Source organism: Ranitomeya imitator, chromosome 4 (genome assembly GCF_032444005.1).
Source record: "Ranitomeya imitator isolate aRanImi1 chromosome 4, aRanImi1.pri, whole genome shotgun sequence".
Taxonomy (NCBI): domain Eukaryota; kingdom Metazoa; phylum Chordata; class Amphibia; order Anura; family Dendrobatidae; genus Ranitomeya; species Ranitomeya imitator.
The window spans coordinates 219,492,632-219,507,390 of NC_091285.1; positions in this window are offsets into that span (position 1 = coordinate 219,492,632).

Here is a 14,759-nt window from a genome sequence, read left to right on the forward strand (position 1 = left end):
CTGTAGTACAATTTCAATCTCCATACAATGATCAAAGGATTAGTATGGCAGCAATAAAAAGAACTGCTGGACACAAGAGTGTGGACAAAGAAACAAGAGAACTGTGCAGAAAAGAAGCAGCAACATGATTTTTGCTTTGAAAAAAGCAGTTGGTTTGCACAGCGGCGTACAAACAGCAATGCAGCTATCAGGGAGCCTTATAAGCTACAGACCTGATGCATAGAAATCTAGCCTCCCTGCAAATAAAAGGTGGTGTTGGACAGTGGAAATTGCTACAGCACAAGCGTTTTGGGGGTTAATATTCCCTTCCTAACAATATCCCTGGTTCAGACGAAGCTACAGCAACCTCTCCCTATGCTCAGATCGGCAGAAGTAAGATGGCGGTCGGCGTGCACGCCCCTTTATAGCCCCTGTGACGCCGCAGAAAGCAAGCCAATCACTGTGATGCCCTTCTCTAAGATGGTGGGGACTGAGACCTATGTCACCGCGCTGCCCACACTCTTCATTGGCTGAGAAATGGCGCTGAACGCGTCATATGAAACACGACTTTGGCTAGAAGATCGCCGACTGCGTGACCGATCCCACACTGGGATCGGCTCGGGTTTCATGAAACCCGACTTTGCCGAAAGTCGGCGACTTATGAAATTGACCGATCTGTTTCGCTCAACCCTACTTACCAGTGTTGTTGTGCTTTACATTTTGGTACATTTCGATGCTAAAATTGCTGGTAAATCAAACCTGATATTTAAATCGTACCAAACAGTAATGAGCAAATCAGGCAAAAAGTTTAAGCAGATTCTTCCCAAATTTATGGTCCATTTTTATGATCGAGTGTGCTTCCAAACACCAGAGCACAATAAATGTAATAAATAAAAAATGGTATCACTGTGTTCAGAAATGTCCAATCTATCAAAATACAAAGTAAATTAATCAAATCGGTAAACAATGTAACTAGAAAAAAAAATTAAAACATCAGAATTACGTTTTTTGGCTGCTGCAACATTGCAATAAAATATGATAACAGGAGATCAAAACTTCATATCTAGCCCAAAATGGTATAAATAAAAATGTCTCTTTGGTGTTGAAAAAATAAGCCCTAGATCAAGAAAAACTGAGAAGCTACGGGTCTCAGAAAATGGCAACATATTTTTTTTTACTTACAAATTTAGAATTTTTTTTTTCACCATTTAAATAAAAAAATAACCTATACATATTTGGTATCTGCGTACTTGTACTGACATGGAATATCATATTGTCAGGTCAGTTTTAGCTTTTAGTGAACACAATAAATACATTAAAAAAGCTATAAAAAATTTTTTTTAAAAAGTTATGGCACTCGGAAGAAGAGGAGAAAAAAATTAAAAATGGAAAATCGCCAGTGAATGAAGTGGTTAAAATTTGGTAGTAGGACGCTATTGGAGCCTTTACTAAATTGAAGGAGTGTCTCATGTCCAACCTGATGTCCAGAAACCAATCATCATGGAGGTGGATGCCACAGAGGTTGGGGTTTTGTTTTGTCTCAAAGCCCCAAAATCTGACCAACTTGCACCCTTGTGCATTTTCCTCTATAAGATTTTTGTCTGCTGAGAGTAATTATGACATTGGGAACCGTGAACAGCTCATTGTTAAATTAGCTTTTGAAGAATGGAGACATTTTTTGCAGAGAGAGCTATTCATCTGTTTACTAATGTGACGGATCATAAAAAATTGCTTATATTGAATCTGCTAATCGTTTAGCCCCAAGACGGGTCAGATTGACTTTATTTTTTCTAGATACAACTTTGGTATCATATTCAGTCCAGGGTCCAAGAATGTTAACGTTGATGCTTTATCGCGCAGCCTTGATTCAGTTTCTCCTCCAGAACCTCCATCCTCCATTCTTTCTCAAGGTATTGATATTTCTGTGGTGTCCTCAGAGTTGGAAGCAGAGATCTGTGAAGTCCAGTCATTGCCTACTTCCACTACTCCATTGTGGAAATTATTTGTGCTTGTGTATGTAAGATTACGTTTGTTGCAGGAGTTTCATGATTTTGTCTTGAGTCATCCTGGGGTCACAGCTATGCAGAATTCCACTGCAAGACTCTTTTGGTTGCCATCCATGCTTAATGATATTAAGGATTTTGGATTCACTTGTGATGTTTGTGAACACGCTATAATCTGTCATAACCGGTTGAGCCAGCCAGGGAATTGGCTTCATTGTCAGTTACAGAAAGACTGTGGACTCTCTTGTCCATGGATTTCATTAAGGATTTGCCTTTGTCTGGAGGGAAGACTATTATTTGGATGGTAATTGAGCGATTCAGTAAACAGGCACATTTTTGTTCTTTTAGGCCGGTTTCACACGTTAGTGGCTCCGGTACGTGAGGTGACAGTTTCCTCACATACCGGAGCCACTGACACACGTAGACACAGTGAAATCAATGCATCTGTGCAAATGTCATTGATTTTTTGCAGACCGTGTCTCCGTGTGCCAAACACGGAGACATGTCAGTGTTCGTGGGAGCGCACGGATTACACGGACCCATTAAAGTCAATGGGTCTGTGTAAAACACGTACCACACATGGATGTTGTCCATGTGCAGTCCGTGTGCTGTGCAGGAGACAGCGCTACTGTAAGCGCTGTCCCCCCCACTGGTGCTGAAGCCGCGATTCATATCTTCCCTGCAGCAGCGTTTGCTGTAGAGAAGATATGAATAATCGTGTTTTAAATAAATATCCATGTCCCCACCCCCCTCCCACGCCCAGTGCGCCCCCCGCTCTTATTAAAATACTCACCCGGCTCCCTTGCTGGCTGGCGCTGCTTCCTGTCCTGGCCGCACCTTCTACTGTATGAGCGGTCACGTGGAGCCACCTATTACAATCATGAATATGCGGATCCACCTCCCATAGGGGTGGAGCCGCATATTCATTGCTGTAAATGAGCGGCCCCACGTGACCAGCTAAAAATATTCATATCTAAATAACACGTGCATAGATTATTTAAAACAAAAAGCACAATTATGGATTAGGGAAACAGCGTATCTTGCCATGGCACTTTGACTTCAGGGAATACAATATAATCTGCATACTGGTTTCGAACTCTCACACCAGAGGCTCCTGATCTAGCTGAGCTATCCCAATTACATTTGTTAATATGGATGATTCAGAAACCTCCATTACTTTATTCCAGGATGTGTCATTGATCCAAACAATGTTACGGAGAATGATAGAAGCTGAAATGCACTCAGCAAAAGTTACCATTTGCCACAAAGAAGCCCAAAGGCACATTGCACAAATATTTTTGCTCTTTTCAGACTATAGTTATTAATACAATTTCTGGCCTCTACATGAAAAAGGCAGCAGAACATGATTAGACAAGTCAAAGCCCACATTAGACTATTATAACAAATGGGGTAGGTGGTCCAGGGGATCTGGGCAGAACACTTGGTTAGAGGATGGCCAGCTGATTGTTAAAAAGCTGTTGACCCATTATGAAAGCTGTGGAGATTTGCAAATCAGCAGAGCTTTCATAAGACCCAATATTGATAATTATATTAAGTGGTACTTGTTATCCACCAAAGCAAAATAATTGCCTATAATTGTAGTATGTAGAGCTTGAATCAGATTGCATCAGGCAGAGTTCATATCAGAGTGCAGCAGACAGAATCTGCACCAGAGTACAGCAGGCAGGATTTGCACCAGAGTGCAGCAAGCAGGATCTGCACCAGAACGCAGCAGACAGGATCTGCACCAGAGTGCAGCAGGCAGGATATGCATATAATGTGCAGCAGACACACACACACACACACACACAATACAGTATAGTGCATTTCCCTCACACACAGTATAGTGCTGTCCCCACACACACACATTATAGTGCTGCAGAAACACACAAAACACAGTCTAGTGCAGTCCCCCACACAAAATAGCGCAGCAGACACACACACAATACAGTATAATGCAGTCCCCTCACACACAGTATAGTGTAGTAGACACACAGTACAGTATAGTGCAGTCGCCACACATAGTATAGTGCAGCAGAACACACACACACACACACACACACATAAAACAGTATAGTGCAGTCCCCCACACACAGTATAGTGCAGCAGACACACACACCATACAGTATAGTGCAGTTCCCCACACACAGTATAGTGCAGCAGACACACACACCATTCAGTATAGTGCAGTCCCCTCACACACAGTATAGTGCAGCTGACACACACACCATATAGTATAGAGCAGTCCCCTCACACACAGCATAGTGCAGCTGACACACACCATACAGTATAGTGCAGTCCCCTCGTTCACAGTATAGTGCAGCAGAAACACACACACTATAATGCATACACACACACACACAATACTTACCTCTCCTCCTCGTTCCCTCGCTGCTCTGGCTTCTGCAGAACATCTAAGCGTCTCATGAGCTCCACTGCTGGCACACGCTGAATCAGAGGCAGAGGGGGAATGATGGGAGAGGGATTATCACATGACACCCTCTCCTTTATCACGTCTTTCAACTGTATCAACGTTTATGGTGCCGATAAGTTGAATCTGGGATGGCTGGGGGCCACTGTAGGAGCGGGGGGCCCTAGTCAGCTGCCTGGTCGGCATGCTTCTAATTCTGGCCCTGATGACATTCTTTAGCCGGGCCCAGATTAGCTGACATGTAGAACGGACAATAAAAAAGATTGTGATTGTAAACACGCAGTGACAGTTTTGTGTCGAGCTCCTGCATTTACAGGAAGGGACAATACCAGCACCGCTCCAGGCTGTTTTACTACCTAAATGCTGCCCTTGAAAGCAATAACATTTAGGAGGCAGGTAGAGGGAGGAAGCACCCTCTGCCTTCAGATCGGTGCCCCCGCAAAGGCTCAATCATGGTGACCCAGTATCTTCATGATGACTCCCGGGTCACCAAATTATGGAAGGCTGCTTAGACCATGCTCAGAGCATGGTCTAAAATGCTTCCTGTACAGGTAAAATGCATTGTAATGCATTATACCTGTGATCAAAGTGAAAAAGTGAAAGTTCCAAACATGGGCTAAGTAAAAAAATACATTTTATGGAGAAAAAAAGTACACATTTGGTATCGCCGCTTCCAATATGACCCGATGTACAGTGTAAAACTGTCACACTAGTTAATCCATTCAGTTAACCCCTTCAATGAATGCTGTAAAAAACTATTGTTTTTCATCATGCCACTGGAATAAAGTAAAATAAAATGCAAGAGACAAATGTAAAGAAAAATGGTATAACTGAAAACAGCATATTGTCCCACAAAAAGCAAGCTGCCATACAGCTCCAACAGTGGAAAAATTTAAAAGTTTTAGCTCTCGGAATAAAGCGATGCAAAAATAATTATATTTTCTATATAAGTTTTTATTTTCTATATAAGTTTTTATTGTGTAAAAGTGCCAAAACACTAAAAAAAAATACACAAATGAGGTATTGCTGTAATCATACTGACCTGAAGAATAAATCTGCCTTTAATGGCATAAAAAAACCCTGAATTAATGATTTTTGTTCATTCTGCCTCCAAAAATCTGAATAGAAAGCGATCAAAAAATGTCATGTGCCCAAAAATGGAACTAATAAAAATGGTTAACTCGTCACCCGAAAAACAAGCCCTCACATGACAGCGTACTCAGGAGAAATTACACAACAATTTTGAGGTTCATTTTCTCCTGTTACCCTTTGAAAATAAAAAAAATGGGGCTAAATTAAAATCTTTGAGAGAAAAAGAAAAATGTTTATTTTTACCTTCCGCATTGCATTCATTCCTGTGAAGCACCTGAAGGGATAATAAACTTCTTGAATGTGCTTTTGAGGACCTTGAGGGGTGCAGTTTTTAGAAAGTTGTCACTTTGGGGTATTTTCTGTCATATAGGCCCCCAAAGTCACTTGATTTGTTAGGTGGTCCCTAAATTTTGTTGAAAAATATTAGAAATCGCTGATCAACTTTTAACACTTCTAGCTTCCTAGCAAAAAAAAATTATGTTTCAAAAATTGTGTAAAGTAGACATGTGGGAAATGCTATTTACTAACTATTTTATGTGTTATTGCTATCTCGTTTAAGGGCATAAGAATTAAAAGTTTGAAAATTGTGACATTTTAGCCAAATTTCTGATATTTTCACAGATAAATGCAAGTTAGATCGAGCAAATTTTACTACTATCATGAAGTACAATATTTCAAGACAAACATTTTCGGAATCAGCGTTCCAGAGTTTTTACCTCATAAAGTGACACTGGTCAGATTTAAAAAAATGAGGCCCTTTCATGAATCTACAAAATGTCGCAGTCCTTAAGGGGTTAAGGCCAAAACTGGCTGTGATGCCATGGGATTAAATCTTTAGGCATAGATGACATCAAAAGAGGAGTGAGGCAGGAAAATGGATTTCCAAAAGCTGAATTGTAGACATATGCATATTTTTGGCTTCAAATTCTACACATTTTGAATATATTACAAAGATAAATGAAATAAGAAGGCAGTGCTAATTCTGTTAGCAAACAATGTCACTCTGAATCAAGCATTTAAAATGCTGGGAGCTGGCGGCCTGCAAATTGTTTTCTGAATGATTTGTAGTTTTCTGCATGATTTTTTGACTGCCATGAACAGAACATGTTGGCTCAATCATATTTAGGAAAGTTGTATTGCACTTGGCTGTATAAAAGTCAAACACAGACAGATGTTAATGAAGAACTGTCTGATTCATTTATTTATTTTACTCACTTTTATAGCACTATTAATTCCACAGTGCTTTACAGACATTATTGGCACTGACCTCATTGGGGCTGACAATCTACATTCCCCATCAGTATGTCTTTGGAGTGTGGGAAGAAACCCATGCAATCACAGGGAGAACACACAAACTCCTTGGAGATGTTGTCCTTGGTGGGATTTGAACCCAGGGCCCCTGCACTGCTAGGCTGCGGTTCTAACCACTGACCCACTGTGCTGCCAAAGCTCATAATTTAATTTATCATTGACAGATGTTTTTTCAGCATATCTAATTTACAGAAAGTATACAAAAATATAAGAGCTGATTTATCAAAGCTTGTGTGACATGAAAGTGTTCCGAAAGCTTTGAAAAGTCTCAACAGTTTAGCACAATGTGGAGTTGTTTTGAAATTTAGGGATTTTTGGTGTATTCACACAACTTTGGATCCGCTTCACCAAAATGGGCAAACCTGGGGATGAGCCAGGGTGGTGCGTGGCTGTGCCGCTAGTCAAATTAATCAAATCTGAAGGCATTTTAAAGGTTTAATGCTAAGAATGCTACTCCAGCGACTAAGCAGCATTTCGGACACAGCGCACAGAGGTGCACTCCACTTACTAGTGTTGTCAAATTCATTAAGCGGCATGCACCTCTTGTACTCTGTCAGGCATGGCATAGTGCAAGTTTGCGCTACACCTGTCTTAGTGAATCGGCCCCATTATGTCAAGACAGAAATATCTGTCTCTGTAGGATGTTTTTATAATTACCTCTTCTATTTAATTTTTCTGCTATTTATTGTGAGCTTTTTGCTGATCAACTAGCTGGTTACGACACTGGTTCTGCACTCTGAAGAACATGCTGATTGATTTTAGCTATACACATTTTGTTTCTATGTAAAAGATGGTTGAGTTGTCGTATTTCTCCCTGAAAACAGCAATCACATTATTATATTGTAGTAATGTTATGAGAGGTCACTATTTTTTTTCTTGATAGGTTCAGATTTCACTTTGAACGGCAGTATCCTGTGTTATGTGATGACAGCTTTAACACCTAGCATGCTAGGGAGGAGGACGAGTGACTGGGCCCAAACAGGAGTCTAGATTCAGGACAGGAGGAGGACAGGATTATCGTTTGTGAAACTACAAGGCTCAGCATGGAAATAAGCAAGTTACGGAGGCAGAAGGACACACAGGAAGTAAGAACCCCTGTAGAAAAGGTAGCGCTCGGCTGTGAGCACTAAAACAGGGAGTATTGTCTCAATGAATGGCCCCTGGGACTGATATAGGCAAAGAGTCCAGGTACTGGGATAATAGCAATACATATGGACCCGTATGACCCTACCCCTAATACAATGCTGGCACTTCTCCCCATGCCCCCTGTGGTCCCTGTTGCCAGGAACAAAATGCATAAAAATGGAGCAGACGTATTGATTGAAAGATGGAGATGTATAACTTGCTATCCCCTGTTCACCAGTTTTGTCATGTAGAAAAAGGACATTGTTTTTAAGGACTTGCCTGGCTTATTGATCGAAAAGGTAAAAAGGAGTGGGATTACATTAAGTGCATCAGAGATGACACTAGAAGCAGCAGATTCGGGTACAATGTTGCACACACCCAACAACGACACTAAATTTCCTGTAGCTGGCCTCGACGTGGAAAAGGTGGCAAACTCAATCGACTACCTCCAAGGGTCAGTTTATACCTGGTCTGGTCTTAGCGACATTTGTGAGTACAATTGTGATTTTTCTGTTGTCCCACACATTTGGAGACTGTTCTGATTAATCATTTGAAAATTGTCTGTCAGCAAAGCCCAAATCTCCCTGAGAGGGTTAGCGTTTGCTCATACGATCAAGTGCGGAGAAAGAAGCAGTCTCAGCCTGTGAGCGTACATCAAAGGCAGTGACACGGCTGAAGACGTAATATACATCAGTCATGAAGGGGTTAATGGCATTAATTGTATGTTTGAAGTCGTGTTCTGTGTTCTGCTGTAGAATAAATTTGGAGTCAATCAGAAACTACCTGTTTGCATGATGGATTATGCAATTAACAGTAAAAAGAAAGCATTTGCACTACTAAAGCAGGATGGCACCATTGAAGCTCTAAAAAACTATAGGGAGAAAAATACTTTATCTAAAAAACTAATTAAAGCTGCCAAAAAGGAAACAGAGAAGCACATTGCTAAGGAGAGTAAAACTAATCCCAAACTGTTCTTCAACTATATCAATAGTAAAAGAATAAAAACTGAAAATGTAGGCCCCTTAAAAAATAGTGAGGAAAGAATGGTTGTAGATGACGAGGAAAAAGCTAACATATTAAACACCTTCTTCTCCACGGTATTCACGGTGGAAAATGAAATGCTAGGTGAAATCCCAAGAAACAATGAAAACCCTATATTAAGGGTCACCAATCTAACCCAAGAAGAGGTGCGAAACCGGCTAAATAAGATTAAAATAGATAAATCTCCGGGTCCGGATGGCATACACCCACGAGTACTAAGAGAACTAAGTAATGTAATAGATAAACCATTATTTCTTATTTTTAGTGACTCTATAGCGACAGGGTCTGTTCCGCAGGACTGGCGCATAGCAAATGTGGTGCCAATATTCAAAAAGGGCTCTAAAAGTGAACCTGGAAATTATAGGCCAGTAAGTCTAACCTCTATTGTTGGTAAAATATTTGAAGGGTTTCTGAGGGATGTTATTCTGGATTATCTCAATGAGAATAACTGTTTAACTCCATATCAGCATGGGTTTATGAGAAATCGCTCCTGTCAAACCAATCTAATCAGTTTTTATGAAGAGGTAAGCTATAGACTGGACCACGGTGAGTCATTGGACGTGGTATATCTCGATTTTTCCAAAGCGTTTGATACCGTGCCGCACAAGAGGTTGGTACACAAAATGAGAATGCTTGGTCTGGGGGAAAATGTGTGTAAATGGGTTAGTAACTGGCTTAGTGATAGAAAGCAGAGGGTGGTTATAAATGGTATAGTCTCTAACTGGGTCGCTGTGACCAGTGGGGTACCGCAGGGGTCAGTATTGGGACCTGTTCTCTTCAACATATTCATTAATGATCTGGTAGAAGGTTTACACAGTAAAATATCGATATTTGCAGATGATACAAAACTATGTAAAGCAGTTAATACAAGAGAAGATAGTATTCTGCTACAGATGGATCTGGATAAGTTGGAAACTTGGGCTGAAAGGTGGCAGATGAGGTTTAACAATGATAAATGTAAGGTTATACACATGGGAAGAGGGAATCAATATCACCATTACACACTGAACGGGAAACCACTGGGTAAATCTGACAGGGAGAAGGACTTGGGGATCCTAGTTAATGATAAACTTACCTGGAGCAGCCAGTGCCAGGCAGCAGCTGCCAAGGCAAACAGGATCATGGGGTGCATTAAAAGAGGTCTGGATACACATGATGAGAGCATTATACTGCCTCTGTACAAATCCCTAATTAGACCGCACATGGAGTACTGTGTCCAGTTTTGGGCACCGGTGCTCAGGAAGGATATAATGGAACTAGAGAGAGTACAAAGGAGGGCAACAAAATTAATAAAGGGCATGGGAGAACTACAATACCCAGATAGATTAGCGAAATTAGGATTATTTAGTCTAGAAAAAAGACGACTGAGGGGCGATCTAATAACCATGTATAAGTATATAAGGGGACAATACAAATATCTCGCTGAGGATCTGTTTATACCAAGGAAGGTGACGGGCACAAGGGGGCATTCTTTGCGTCTGGAGGAGAGAAGGTTTTTCCACCAACATAGAAGAGGATTCTTTACTGTTAGGGCAGTGAGAATCTGGAATTGCTTGCCTGAGGAGGTGGTGATGGCGAACTCAGTCGAGGGGTTCAAGAGAGGCCTGGATGTCTTCCTGGAGCAGAACAATATTGTATCATACAATTATTAGGTTCTGTAGAAGGACGTAGATCTGGGGATTTATTATGATGGAATATAGGCTGAACTGGATGGACAAATGTCTTTTTTCGGCCTTACTAACTATGTTACTATGTTACTATGATAAGTATCTGCCTGGATTTCTCAGCATTGATGATACCAACAAACAGGCAAAGTTGAGTATCAAAGATGCATTGATTGACTATAGAAACATCATTGAGACTGTTTGAAGCAGTGCATCAGAGGAAGAGAAAAAAGGATTTGCACAAGCCTATATCCCTGTGTTTAGTTTTCTTAGATGTTTGAAACAACCCACATACCAAATTACTTTAAAAGCTGTGTGTAAGAGTACCTAAAATAATTGATTTTGATGCTGTATTGAAGATAAATTTTGGTCACAACAAATATTGATTTAGCATTTTCCATTGTTAGCTTACTTTGCATTTTGTTAATTGATAAAAACAAACTATTGACACTTCTATTTCTTAAACCATTCCTACTCAGCAGCATTTTGTTCACACCTGCCTAAAACTTTTGCACAGTATTGTAGAATATTGCCTCACTCGGCAGAACGTGTTTAGCAAATTGTGGTATATTTCTCCTATTACTTCTTGTGAAAATAAAAACTTTGGTGCTAAATCTACATTTTAATGGGAACTTTTTTTTTCTTTTATGTAGTGTGCCTGCTTGTAGAAAGTGCTAAGTGGCATTTTGATAATATGGTAGGTTTCTACGTTCAGAAAACATATAGTTATTGGAGATTATTGTCAATTTATTATTTTGTAATTTAGATTGTACATGGAATGCCCGCCAGGGCCGTGGGGCACTCGGTACCGGGTCCTGTACTTAAAGGAATGTGTGATCCGGTCCCTGGCCCTGGGCACCCATGTTAAGGGAAAAGTCTTTAAAGGGGTTTGTTAAATAATAAAAGTTTGTGATGCCACCTGTGGTACTCAGTCAAGGATGACCGACGCTGCTTAAAGGGGTCCTCTGGGGTGATGACATGGCAGCAAGGATGGTATGGCTTCCCACAGGTGAAGCTGGGTCCCCAAGGCTCCCGCTGTAGTAGGGACAGGTGGTAGGTGGTATAGAAACGGAAGACACAGGGTTGCAGTCTCTTTACCTCTTTACTGTAGAGTTCAGGCAGCTACCGTCCAGGGTACCTGATCACAGGTACAGGTATGGTCCGGCCGGCTTGGAAGCGAATCTTAGAATCTCCCTTTCCAGGTGTGGTTGGAAGCCTTCCTTCTAGCGCTGAGTTGTAGTCCCTTGCAGCCTTAGACCTCACACAAGGTCCTCATGTTCTCTCTGTCCCCCTTTTTAGGTAGCATACTAAAACCCGTACGACAGGTAACTCGAGCCATTTTACAGGGTCTCTCATGATGACTCCGAGCTCTATGTGTTACTGTGTCCTCGGGTGTTAATGATGGACAGGTGACTTGAAATCCAGCTGTCTGCCGGTATCTGCTGTGAGACATAAAGTACTGCACAACTTCGGTCTTCCAGCTACTGTTATCTGCGCTCAGCGTGGAGGAAGCCCAGTCGCAGCTTCTCTCTCCAGCTCTTCACTCTCCTTTGCTCTACTTCCCTTCTCAGTCTCTTTACAGACTCCTCTGCTTTTCTCTTTGCTCTCCCCAAGAGCTGCAGCACCTCACGTGGCTGCACGGCCCCAGATTTCCTTCCTCACTCCTTACTCTCCTCTCACGATCTGACTAACTCCTCCTCCAGACCAGAATATATATTATATAGGGAAGTTCCCTTGAAACGAGGTTCAGAGCTCCTGCTTCTGGCCTGGAGTCAGACTAGTTTTGTATGGCTGAATACCTGATAAAGGGATCCTTCCTCGCTTCCAAGCATGACATCACTCTCCCGTGAGGAAAGCAATGCCACTGTAACTACCAGGAACCTGGGGTGTTACATATACATCAAAAGTGTGAAATTCTTCTAGCTACCAGAGGCGCAAAATATTTAGAGATCTCTGGCAGCAAAAGGCTTAAAGGGAACCTGTCACCAGGTTTGACCGATACAAGATAAGGCCACCACCTTTCAGGCCTGATGTACAGTATGTTATAATTCTATATATATGCCCCCAACCTGACCTGCAAGTCAAGAAAAAGACCTTTAATATACTCACCTTCGAGGTGGTCCAGTCCGAGTGATGTCGCTGGTCTTGCGATACCGTCGTCTTTCTTGCTATGCGTAGATGATGCATCCTTACGTCATTCACACAGTCTCCCAGGCATCACGTTCCTGTGCAGGCGTACTTCTCTAACCCTGGCAAGGGCAAAGCACAGTGAGGATGATGTAAGGGTGCGTCATCCACTTGAAGCAAGAAGGAGGAGACCATCACAAGAAGAAGGGAGGCATCTGACCAAGACTAACGACACCCCTCGGGCCAGACGCCCCTCAAGTGAGTATAATAAAAGTTCTTTTTCTCATTTTGTAGGTTCGGTTGGGGGCATACAGTGGGGAAAGTAAGTATTTAATACACTGTCAATTTTGAAAGCTTCCCCACCTACAAAAAACAGAGAGGTCTGTAATTTTTATTGTAGGTACACTTCAATTGTGAGAGACAGAATCTTAAAAAAACTCTAGAAAATCACATTGTATGATTTTTCACATAATGAATTTGCATTTTATTGCACGAATTAAGCATTTGATATAATAGAAAAACAGAGCTTATACCCTTTCCGACATAGGGAGTAATAATACACAAATGTCGGACATCCTCCCTTTGATGTGGGCACTGGCGGTGAATCCACATCTTTTCCAGCACATGTCAGCTGTTTTGAACAGCTGACATATGCCGCTAACAGCTGCAGGAGGAATTGCGATCTTTCCACGGCTGTTAACCCTTTAAATGCCACTGTCAAACTCTGACAGCGGCATTTAGCAAGTGCCTCCGACAAGCATGCCGGAAATCCGGCCATTGGTGATCGCAGGCCACCGATGGGTTTGCATGACAACCAGAGGTCTCCTACAGACCTCTATGGTTGTTACTGCCGGATTGATATGAGCGCCGCCTGGTGAAAAACTTCAGTCATGAAGGGGTTAATATTTGGTACAGAAACCTTTGTTTGCAATTACAGAGGTCACAGTTTCCTTTAGTTATGGCTTTCAGGCTTCAGAGCTGTTGCTGGGCAACATTGAGTTTCAGCTCCCTACAAGGATTTTCTATTGGATTCAGGTCTGGAGACTGGCTACGCCACTCCAGGACCTTGAAGTGCTTCTTTTGGAGCCACTCCTTTGTTGCCCTGGCTACGTGTTTTGGGTCATTGTCATTCTGGAAGACCTAGCCACAACCCATCTTCAATGCTCTTACTGAGGGAAGGAGGTTGTTGGCTAATATCTCGTAATTCATGACCATATCCATCATCCCTTCAATATGGTGCAGTCGTCCTGTCCACTTTGCAGAAAAGCACCCCCAAAGTATGATGTTACCCCACCATGTTTCATTGGTTGGGAAAGTGTTCTTGGGGTTGTGCTCATCCTTCTTTCTCCAAACAAGGCAAGTGGAGTTTATACCAAAAAGTTCTATTTTGGTCTCATCTGTCCACATGGTCCCATGCCTGTTCTGATTCATCCAGATGGTCACTGGTGAACTTCAAACGGACAAGCACATTTTCTGGCATGAGCAGGTGGACCTTGCATGCCCTGCAGGATTTTAATCCATGACTGCATAGTGTGTTACTAATGGTAATGTTTGAGACTATAGTCCCAGTTCTTTTCAGGTCATTGTTCAGGTTCTCCCGTGTAGTCCTAGACTGATTCCTGACTTTTTTTCAGAATCATCTTTACCCCATGAGGAGAAGTCTTTAATGAATCCCCAGATGGAGAAAGATTGATAATTACCTTGTGTTTCTTCCATTTTATAATAAATGTGCCAACAGTTGTTGCCTTCTCACCAAGCTGCTTGCCTATTGCCCTGTATTCCATCCTGCCTTGTGCAGGTCTACAATTTTGTCCATGTTGTTAGATAGCTTTTTGGTCTTGGCCATGCTGGAGATGTTGGATTGTGATTGATTGTGTAGACAGTTGTCTTTTATACAGGTAGCAAGTTCATCAGGTGCAATTAATACAGGTAATGAGTGCAGAGTAGGAGGGCTTCTTAAAATTAACAAGTCTGTCTGAGCCAGAA